Below are 12,473 nucleotides of genomic sequence, written 5' to 3'. Positions count from 1 at the left end.
TCACCCATCATTTTAGAAATTATTTCAATAAATGTTAAGTTTGTTTTACAAAGAATTGTCTTTGTGTTTCTTATTTCAAGTCAAGTGTGGATTCACTTCTCATGGGTGATTTGCGGGCTAAACAAATTGTGGATTCAGGTTGTTTAATTTGAAGATGTACTGGTTTGTCTGAAATAGTGTCTGTATTATACAAGGAGTGATACAATATTACTGAAGTAGTGTCTGTGATACAAGAAGTGATACATGATTGTTGTTGTTTTAAGTGCCTGAGAAGTTTCTAGGAGGTTTGAGAAGGAAATATTGAAGGATGGTTTGAGGATGAATTGAAGAGGAAAACTACTATTTCTTTGGTTGATTAAATTGGAGTTTTACAAGGAAAATGAAAATAGCAAAAAAGGAAAAAGGTTTTTTCTTATTGAAATTTGGAAATCTTCTCCTATGGTGATTAGGAAGTCTTGATGGATATATAAGGAGGTGTTGGGCACGTCTAGAGATGTAAGAGAGCTGAGACGTAAAGAATAAAAACCCTAGAGAGCTTTCTCATTGTGTGCGGCTTAGTTTCGCAGTTTGGTGCTTGTGTGATCAACCTTCTTTGTTCGTCGGTGTGACGGGTGTGTGAAGGTTGATCAAGAGAGTTGAGGATCTGAAGTCTAGGCTCAGGGGGATTTTATCCCAGAGTTAGGTTATCTTGGTTGAAATCTAGGCTCGGTGTGAGTTTAGTTAAGGATAGAGATTTATCCTTAAGATTTTACGTTATAGAACGGAGCAGTGAATTAAGAGGGTGTGCTTGATTTACGCATTTACGAATAGGTTTTATTTGCTTTCTTATTCTAGTGGAATCGAAATATGGATGTGGTCCTGGGGAGTAGGAAAAACCGAACCTCGTTAACAAAGCTCTTGTGTTATTTACTTTCTACACTTTATTACTGACTGACTCATCCGCTTTAACAAGTGGTATCAGAGCGGGTTCTCGATAGAGATTCAGTCTATTTTTGGGTAGATCGAGGGTGAGGGTAGTTCAAGAAGTAAGGCAGAGCTTTGAATCAGTTATGATGAATTCATACAAAGAAGGCACGTCTATGACAAGACCATTGTTGCTTGATTCATCGTATTATGGATATTGGAAGGTTCGTATGCAAGCGTTTATTAGTAACCTTGATGAAGATTGTTGGAATTCGATTGAGCTTGGTTGGGAGCACCCTAAAGTTGTGGATGAAAAAGGAGTTGAGAGTCTTAAGCCAAGAGATAAGTGGACTATTGTAGAGAAAAAGCTATCAAGTTGCAATTCTACAGCCAAGACATCGATTTACAATGTCATTGATTCAAGCCACTTCAAGTTAATTTCTCAATGTGTATCAGCTCAGAAAGCTTGGAAGTCATTGGAGAATATGTTTGAGGGTACTTCAAGTGTTAAGAGAACAAAGCTGGATATGTTGACATTACAATTTGAGAATCTAAGGATGGAAAAAGAAAAATTGTGGCTGAGTTTAGTGCCAAGTTATGTGATATATCTAATGAGTCTTTTGCTCTTGGAAAGCAGTACAAACACAAAAAGTTTGTGAAGAAGCTGAAACAATCATTGCCTGCAAAATTTGAGTCAAACATTTCTGCAATTAAAGAAGCTCATAATTTAGATGAGATGGCTTTTGATGAGTTTGTTGGGATTCTTAAAACTTTTGAATTAAACAAAACATATGAAGCTGAAGGCACTACAAAAAAAAGGGTGTGTTACATCAATTAATTTGTATCATAAACAAAAATGATATTAATTAAATTACTTTTTAATAACTGATACAAAAATTATATACTAACATCAATTACAATAATTGATACTGTTATTGATTGGTATGACAGCATTTCATTATAACTGATGCAAATCGAAATTATTTACATCACTTTCAGAATATTGATACAAATATATAAATTTACTTCACTTAATAATTGATGTATTTATTAATTTATATTAACATCACTTAGAAAATGATACAAATTTTACATCATTAAGAAACTGATTTTAGCAAAGTTATATGTTAAGTTAATATATTAACTGAACTTAGAATTGTTAAAAGTTAAAACTTATGTAATTATTTGTTCATTTTTATCGATTAAATAATTTTTTCTGTTTTTATATTTTAAATTTTGGGGAAAGTCATTTGATTTTAATATATACTTTTTAAAAATAAAAACTCAAAAATAGAAATTTAAGAAAAATGTAGATCTTTTTTTTTAACAATAAAAATGTAATTCAAAAACTTAAACAGAAAAAAGAGAAATAGAGAAAAAAATATAACTTTGTTATTCTGATCGATTAAATTTACAACTCAAACTGACAGCAAAAAAAAATTAAAAAGAAAAAAAAACAAAATAAAACAAAATAGTTTGTATCCCACATCGGTCATAGCACTACAAAGTACTCCTAATAATTGCCTATATATATGTTCTTGACTGAGAAACTATAGTTAGTGGGTACTTTATAAGTTATGACAACTAAAATCGTGGGCCCATTGTAAATATAGTTTAAAATTATAATTATAGTTATCAAATGAATATAAAAGAATAAAGTGGAAAGATATAAATAATTAAATATTATACTACAGACAAAAAAATTTTCATATTATTTATGATAATATTTATTTTAACATTAGTTTTTCTAAAATGATATAAATATTTTACATTAGTTTTGATAAATGATCCAAATATTTTATATCAATTTAGTAAAAATGATGTAAGATTTACAACACTTATTGTAAATAATGTAAATGAACATCAATTCAAATAATTGAAAGAAATATTTATTTCAATTGATGAAAATTATTTGTATCAACAAAATATAAATCATTTATTAAAAAGATGTAAAATATTTTTACATCATTTAAATATGATACAAATATATAAAATAAATGATGTAACAAACTTTTTTTGTAGTGAGGAGTAAAGAAGAAAGATGATGAAGTTAAGGAAGCAATAAAGTAGGAAGTTGACATTGGAGTAGCTCTTAAGGTATCATCTTATGAAGATTCAATGGCCATGCTATCAAAAGGATTTGTTAAATATCTGAAGCTTAAGGGGAAAGAGAAGAAGAATAGAATGGATGAAGAGATGAGAAGTTCATCAAAGAGTGTCCAGTCCAATGTTTTGAATGTAGAGGGTATAGACATGTACGTTCTGAATGTGTCAATCTACACAAGCAAAATAAGAAGGCTATGAATGTTATTACTCGTGATTCTGAAACTGATTCAGATGAAGAAAAAGATCTGAAAAATTTTGTGGCGTTTACAACTTTTGAAGATAGTTCTGCAAGCGTCTGCAACAGTGTCTGCAACTGCTTCTGAGTCTCCAGCAAAAACTAAAACTGCATCTAAATCTGCAACTACAGCTGAACATGAATCAAAAGGTGATAGTGATGCAGAGAGTATGGATTATGAAGAATTTGGTAAGAAGTATGAGATGTTGTATGAACATTGGCTTGAAATAATTGAAGATAATTCAATTTTGATTAAGGAGAAGCTCAAGTTAGAGGCTAAAGTCGTTGAAGCAGAGAAATATGCAATCGAAAAGGAGGAAGAAGCATCACAAGCTAAAGTGAAACTTGAAGAAACTCAAAAGAATTTGAGGCTGCTTAATAATGGTACAAAGAAGTTGGATCATATTTTGAATATTGGCAAGACAGAAAAGTGTGGACTTGGATTTGAAGAAAAATTTTCAAAATCAGATCTGGTGATAGTTTCAATTGGAATAATCACATCAGAAACTGTGTCAAAAACTGCAACTGTGACACAGACTGCTTCAAAGACTACTTCATAGACTGTATTTATGAAAGAGTGTGGTACAAAAATATCTGAATTTCAGAATGCACCTAGACAAGTGTTTCGACCTGTTTGCCATCATTGTGGTATTGTTGGGCATATTAGGCCAAGATGTTTCAGATTGTTGAGAGAGAGGACCAGAATGGAGAATGCTTTCTCTTGTAAGGTGAAAGGACCGACCTTTTTTTTTTTTTAATAAATAAATAATAAATAATAATATATATAAATAAACTACAACTAGTGGTCCCATACCCACTAGCCACCTAACCACAATCACAATCAACAGCGGAATAACAATACCAATAACAATATCCAATAATAACCCAATAATAACCGATAACAATCCAATATTATAGCAAAGGCAATATCCCAATACCAAACAACAAGAAACATGAAACCGGCAACCTAGCAATGTTCCTAATGGCTCAACTCTAACAACCTAGCAATACCAGACAACATCCAATCGAGTCCCTAGAACATCCTCCTCTTCATTGCCTTGATTCCACGATCACACTTTGCCTTTACCTGCACCACAAACACAAATTGAGATGCATGAGTATTTGATAAACACTCAGTGAGACAATCCTCCCATCTACTGGGCTATACACACAAGCAACAATGATTCCAAAGTTCCAAACAAGCATCAAACAAAACACACAAACCAGGAAATCAGACATCGTCTCGCTGGAAGGGAGGTGTCGACCGACACCAGCCTAGTGTCGACCGACACTGGCTCAATAGTGTCGACCGACACTACCCCACAGTGTCGATCGATGCCCAATTTTTTGGTGTCGACTGATACCAAGTGGTATCGATCGACACTCCCTCTGCAACTGCGATCGGCACGAAGTCGAGAGTCGAATCTCGCTCCCAAATCTCCTCCAAATCGTCCAATACTCAAACCCCAAGCCTTATACCTCCATATAAACCTGTATCAACCAATCCCAGCAAGAAAAACACACAAACAAGCAACAACAAGCAAGAACAAGGGAATCAAAGGCTTAGATTAGCCATGATCATGCACTCACCTCCTAAAATGAAAACCAACCGTTAACTATCAAATCTCTCCGGTGCAAAGCTCTCCCTAAACGTCACGAAGCTTCCCACAAAATTTCAGCACGATCAGATCTCAGATGAAACCGCAATCAATCCCGAAACACCCGCTGGTCTCAAACCGCGTCTGAGAAGAAACGCCCCACCAAACTGCCGATATCTCTTACAATATTAACTCAAATTCACTTCTGTAAAAAGGAGAGTGTACGAAAATATCTTAGGTACAATCCTACCAAATATCAATACCTTTCAAAACGATTTGAGCAGTCGGATCCTCTTTCTCCCAAACCCTGACGATTCTGTTCTTTTTGCTTTGAACACTCAAGTTTACTCTCCTTTCTCCTCTTTCTCTTTGTTTCCAGCGGCTAGACAACAACAAAACACGACCTAGGTCATTCTCCTACTTAAATATCACGGTTTAATGGTTCTCCTTAAATCAAACCGACCAAAATCGGCGATTAAAACAATATGATCGAACCAGATAACATTGGTATCGACCGACACCACCTTGGTGTCGATCCACACCCATCCCAGAAAAACCAATTTTTTGTTTGCGGATGTTACAATTCTCCCCCACCAACATAGATTCGTCCTCGAATCTCAAACAACCATCATCCAAGGACTCTTGTGCAACCATCTCCACGGCCCACACTCCTCCGACCGATCTACAGAAGGTCACCTCTAGGCGATAGACTCACGCTCCAGGCGTTATTTGCTCTCGACTTTTTGGACTTTCCTTTACTCATAGGCCTAAACCTTGAGTTTTTATTGGCTCCTCATCAGACCTAAGTCTGCATGCCAAATTTTGGCTCCTCATCGGGCCTAGACCCGCATGCCATAATATATATATATAAGGAAAAAATCCAAAACTCGTCTCTCGGGTTGCCACCCTACAGCGCGCCCCTGGATCGTCATCCGAAGTCGATATACCAACTATACTCCCAAGCCACAAAGTCTCTGAATATGGCAGTACTAGGAGAACCTAAGTCCTCCAAGAGCCGCGAGCAAACAATTCTGAACACGTCTGAGTCCTATCCCTATCCAGGTTTCCTTCCCGTGGCTCGCGTAAAACATCTCAATGTCCTACCAACCACATATCCCCTCACTGGAATACCTCATGACCACACAAGGATCATATACATGCCATAAGGGCCGCCACAAAGGCCAAACAAAATGTTCTAAAGAGGACCGCCACCAAGGCCAAACAAAATGTCCTAAAGAGAACCGCCACCAAGGCCATACAAATGTCCTAAAGAGGACCGCCACCAAGGCCAAACAAATGTCCTAAAGAGGACCGTCACAAAGACACTCTGGCTAAAAAACCCGTCACAAAGACCATCTGTCCCGAAGGACCGTCACAAAGACACTCTGGCTAAACAGCCCGCCACAAAGGCCAAACAAATTTCCTAAAGAGGACCGCCACCAAGGCCAAACAAATGTCCTAAAGAGCACCGTCACAAAGACACTCTGGCTAAAAAGCCCGTCACAAAGACCACACAATGTATAAAAAGACCGCCACACACTGGCACACTGACTCAAAAGTCCGCCACTAAGGCCACACACAAGCCCCTCCAAGGCTCTACATCGCTAAAATGGACAAATTCTAACTCCCGTAAAACTTCCCATATTTAGCACTTTCCATTTCTGGATACTTTCCACTTTTGGAAACTTCTATTTCAGGAAACTTTCCTCCAGAAACCCCGCCTCACGGAAACTTTGTACCCCAAACACCACTTCATCTTGTTACTGAGTCGCACAGCCAACCACCCCAAGCGACCGAGTAACAAGAGAGATGGGCTGGAATACTCCATTCCCGCTCCAGCCACGGATTACAGATGGGACCAGGCTAAACAAGCTCAAGTCGCGGCTTGCTTCTCATACCACTTCTTGAACCTTGCTTTCATCTTCGCCTCAGGCTCCCAAGTCTGCTCCTCAACACCATCACAGTCCCACATGACTCTCATCAAAGGAATCTTCTTCTTCCGAAGTTCCTTGATCCTCCTCTCGAGAACCCTCACTGGTCTCGCCTCCAATGTCATGTTAGGCTGAAGATCCTTATGAATCTTAGCCAACACCTGCTTACCCTCACGGAGACACTTCCGCAACATAGACACATGGAAAACCTTATGGAATGCACGCATAACCTCGGGTAACTCCAGTCTATATGCCACAGGTCCAACCCGCTCAATCACTCTGAATGGACCCATATACCTCGGACTCAACTTAATCTCTGACAATGACCTGTTCGGACCCCGCAACATGGCCATCTTGAGGTACACTCTGTCTCCTACCTGAAACTCAAGATCTCTCCTCCTCCTATCAGCATAACTCCTCTGTCTATCCTGAGCCTCCTTCATGTTCAGCTTGAGAACCCGAATCTTCTCGGAGGTCTCCTGAACGAAACTACCACCAAACATTCTCCTCTCCCCTACCTGAGTCCAGCATAATGGTGTACGACATGGTCTCCCATACAAAGCCTCATAAGGAGCCATCTTAATACTTGCCTGATAACTGTTGTTGTAAGCAAACTCTACCAGCTTCAGGTGATCTGCCCAATGGCCACCCCAATCCAACACACACATCCTCAGCAAATCCTCCAGCGTCTGGATTGTCCTCTCAGACTGTCCATCTGTCTGGAGATGATAAGTTGTACTCATATGCACCTTAGTGCCCATCTCTGCCTGAAATGCCTTCCAGAACACCGAAGTGAACTTAGAATCCCTATCAGACACAATGCTCGCCGGCACCCCATGCAATCTGACTATCTCCCTCACATACTTCTTAGCCAAGACCGCTGCTCCATCAGTCTTCTTAATGGCCAGAAAATGTGCTGACTTAGTCAACCGGTCCACAATGACCCAGATAGCATCAAAGGTCCGTGACACTGGCAATCCTACCACAAAATCCATCATGATCATATCCCACTTCCACTCTGGAATGGATAGACTCTTTAGTAATCCGCTTGGAACCTGATGCTCAGCCTTCACCAGCTGACACACGTCGCACCTCGCGACCCAACTAGCTACAACCTTCTTCATCCCGACCTAATGATAGTACCTCTTGAGATCATGGTACATCTTAGTCGCTCCTGGATGAATAGAAAACATGCTCGCATGAGCCTCCTTCAAGATCTCCTATCTCAAATCCTCATCCTTGGGCACACAAATCCAACCGTGCACCAAGATAGTACCATTAGCTGAGACCTGATACTCTGAATCAATATCCTTAGAGACATTCACCAGCCCCAAATCCTTCTCCTGAGCCAACCACACCCTGCTCAGAAGATCCGCTCCATAAGCCGCCTCCTAACCCAATGGTTCTCGAGAAACCGAACACAAGCTCAACGCACTGATCTCTCCTACCAGAGACTTCATCTCCTGGTCCTGTAGTAACCTGTCAAACCAAGGAAACTCCTGATCTCAATGACATTCTGTAGTCTAGGCCAATCCTTGATAGCCTGAATCTTCTCCAGATCTACAGAAACTCACTCTGCAGAAACAATGTGACCCAGAGAACCCATCTCATGCTGCCAAAAACTACACTTGCTCAACTTAGCAAACAACTTCTGCTCCCGCAGCTTCTCCAGAACTGCCCTCAAATTCACTGCATACTCCTTAGGACTCTTAGAAAATACCAGGATATCGTCGACGAAAGTGATGACAGACACGTCCAGAAACTCCTGAAACACACTGTTCATCAATCTCATAAACGTTGTTGGCACGTTAGTCAACCCAAAAAGGCATCTCCACGAACTCATAATGCCCATCCTCATCCTGAAAGCCGTCTTTCTCACATATGCCTCATCTATCGGTATTTGATGATAACCCGACGCCAGATCTACCTTAGAGAACCAAGTAGCACCCCTCAACTGATCCAACAACTCATAAATCCTAGGAAGAGGGTACTTGTTCTTCACAGTAACCCAGTTCAAACCCCATTAATCTATACACAAGCAGAGACTTCCGTCCTCCTTTTTAACAAACAACACTGGTGCTCTCCACGTATGAATCCCTTGCTCCATAAATCCTCTAGTTAATTCCTCAGCTCAACTAAACAAATACTCAAGTATGCCGACATCAACTCGCCGCCACCTGAATATCAACCCTCTTGTTCCTCCAAGAACCTCTAGTAACTTGCCAGTTAGGGAAACTTCCACAAGTTAGCTTATTCCAAAGACAGCTTTCCGCTTGGCAATTCTCCACAGCAAATCATCAATACGAACGTTATAAAACAAACAAGTACCATACGTTCGCATATTCTGATTCACCGCTTCAAATGCTTTACAGGCCGCTAACTCAAACCACTTGACTTATTCCCTCCAACAAGCTTACCAAAACCTTCAATCTAGCACCCTGTCCATCTCCAATGAACTTCATCCAACATCGTCGCAACGATTAGTTTATCCTGCCATGAAGGCTTCTCGTGAACTTATGTATCTGGCAAACATGCCTTTCCCGGCTCAAACCTGCTATAACTCCCCTTCCCGGGACTCCGACACCACCGGCCTCACAATCCTGGCAAAACAGCCACACATTCATAACCGCTCTGGTTCATAAAACCCTGGCCCATCCGCCAACATAATCCTAAAATCCAAGATTAAACCACCATCACTCTCGAGGTCTACATTCCGTCGTTGTGTTTATACTCACCTTCTATACATTGCTTGCTCTCACCTCTTCCACTCTTAGGTCGCAACCTTCGAGTCATACCGATCTCACTCTCAGACCAGCGTCTTCGAGTTATACCGTCTCACTCTTGGACCATAATCCTCAAGATCTCGCTATCAGGGGAACTACTCATCCCCTCAGGAGAACAACGTCCCCTCTGCCACTCTCGGAGCCCTCAGCCCCTCGAGCTATCGGTATTCAGGGGAATCACCATCCCCTCAGGAGCAACAATCCTTAACGACTATAAACATCTCTCGACACAAGTACCTCCTATGGTCCGAGTATAACATTGCAATGTTACACCTGCCCACTAAACTTCTAATATCCAACTGGATTAACCTCCAAACAGAGAAATATCTGCTCCAACTGCATATATCCACCTATCCGCCTCTCTAGGCTCGATACCCCTTGAGAATAATCTCATACCGGTCATCTACAACTGCTCATTCTCTTAACATAATATGGAAACTCCTCAACATCCGCAGCCCTCGGCTGCACCCCGCCACATGCGGCACAACTGGAGCCTACACTGGTACCCCTCTCGGTAACCGCTCCAACAGCACGCCAACAGATCCACCAAGCGATCATCTCGACCCTGGGCTCCACCTGCTGCAACCCCACACTTGGGTTCCCAGCACCCCCGGCACACTCACCGGCTAACCCCCTCTGGTCCCTTCTGATACGCTTGCGACCTTCTGACGTACCTCCTCGTGGAACTCTGGACCACACACTCGCTGGCCTCGGGACCCGCCCGATAATGACCACGACCACGTCTCCGTCCACGACCAACAACTCAAACACCTTAACCACTGATCTTCCAAGAACAGAGGCTAACAAGCATAAAACAAATCAATACCACACAAAGAAACATAACAATAACTCACCGTGGAATCTTATTGAAGGCTCGAAGAGGATGTTCTAGGACTCCATGCCACACACAATTGAATAACTCACATAATCAATCAAGACATGCAATCCAAACATCACAACAGAAACCTAGTGAACCCAAACCTAGAACCGTAAGGGCTCTGATACCAAAATGAAAGGACCGACCTTTTTTTTTAATAAATAAATAATAAATAATAATATATATAAATAAACTACAACTAGTGGTCCCATACCCACTAGCCACCTAACCACAATCACAATCAACAGCGGAATAACAATACCAATAACAATATCCAATAATAACCCAATAATAACCGATAACAATCCAATATTATAGCAAAGGCAATATCCCAATACCAAACAACAAGAAACATGAAACCGGCAACCTAGCAATGTTCCTAATGGCTCAACTCTAACAACCTAGCAATGCCAGACAACATCCAATTGAGTCCCTAGAACATCCTCCTCTTCATTGCCTTGATTCCATGATCACACTTTGCCTTTACCTGCACCACAAACACAAATTGAGATGCATGAGTATTTGATAAACACTTAGTGAGGCAATCCTCCCATCTACTGGGCTATACACACAAGCAACAATGATTCCAAAGTTCCAAACAAGCATCAAACAAAACACACAAACCAGGAAATCATACATCGTCTCGCTGGAAGGGAGGTGTCGACCGACACCAGCCTAGTGTCGACCAACACTGGCTCAATGGTGTCGACCGACACTACCCCACAGTGTCGATCGATGCCCAATTTTCTGGTGTCGACCGACACCAAGTGGTATCGATCGACACTCCATGTGCAACTGCGATCCGCGCGAAGTCGAGAGTCGAATCTCGCTCCCAAATCTCCTCCAAATCGTCCAATACTCAAAACCCAAGCCTTATACCTCCATATGAACCTGTATCAACCAATCCCAGCAAGAAAAACACACAAACAAGCAACAACAAACAAGAACAAGGGAATCAAAGGCTTAGATTAGCCATTGTCATGTACTCACCTCCTAAAATGAAAACCAACCGTTAACTATCAAATCCCTCCGGCGAAAAGCTCTCCCTAAATGTCACGAATCTTCCCACAAAATTTCAGCACGATCAGATCTCAGATGAAACCGCAATCAATCCCGAAACACCCGCTGGTCTCAAACCGCGTCTGAGAAGAAACGCCCCACCAAACTGCCGATATCTCTTACAATATTAACTCAAATTCACTTCTGTAAAAAGGAGAGTGTACGAAAATCTCTAGGTACAATCCTACCAAATATCAATACCTTTCAAAACGATTTGAGTAGTCGGATCCTCCTTCTTCCAAACTCTGACGATTCTGTTCCTTTTGCTTTGAACACTCAAGTTTACTCTCCCTTCTCCTCTTTCTCTTTGTTTCCAGCGGCTAGACAATAACAAAACACGACCTAGGTCGTTCTCCTACTTAAATATCATGGTTTAATGGTTCTCCTTAAACCAAACCGACCAAAATCGACGATTAAAACAATATGATCTAACCAGATAACATTGGTGTTGACCGACACCACCTTGGTGTCGATCGACATCCATCCCATAAAAACCAATTTTTGGGTTGCAGATGTTACAATTTTGTGGTTCTACATGTTATCATTGTGGAGTTCAAGGACATATTAAGAGGAATTGTTTTAGATTCATTCGAGACTTCAATTATGGAGGTCTAAGGCGCAACAAGATTTGGGTTAGAAAATATGAGTTCTATGGAGGTGGTGTACTAGGATATCAACCGCGTATTGCAAAGCGGGGAGAATTTTCCAATTAGTTTTGACCATGTTGTGACTCATTCAGGGGGAGAGTGAAGATGCGTTAGGTGATGTTGTTTAAGAGTTAAAATTGATGAGTTCACAAGCATAGTCAAAAAGGGGGAGAATGAAGATGTATTGGTTTGTTTGAAGTAGTGTCTGTGTTATACAAGGAGTGATACAAAATTGCTGAAGTAGTGTATGTGTGATAAAAGAAGTGATATAGGATTGTTGTTGTTTTATGTGTCAAAGAAGTTTCTAGAAGATTTGAGAAGACATTATTGAAAG

General features: G+C 40.6%; 1 pseudogene; it reads left to right on the top strand.

The window, feature by feature from the left end:
- Positions 1-1,052: 1,052 nt before the first annotated feature.
- On the top strand, positions 1,053-12,205 carry LOC109126504 (uncharacterized; annotated as a pseudogene).
- The last annotated feature ends 268 nt before the right edge of the window (positions 12,206-12,473 follow it).

This window comes from Camelina sativa, chromosome 2 (assembly GCF_030686135.1).
Source record: "Camelina sativa cultivar CO46 ecotype springtype chromosome 2, ASM3068613v1".
Lineage (NCBI taxonomy): Eukaryota > Viridiplantae > Streptophyta > Magnoliopsida > Brassicales > Brassicaceae > Camelina > Camelina sativa.
Note: the sequence above shows the minus strand (reverse complement) of the source record. Positions and strands in the feature narration are given on the sequence as shown.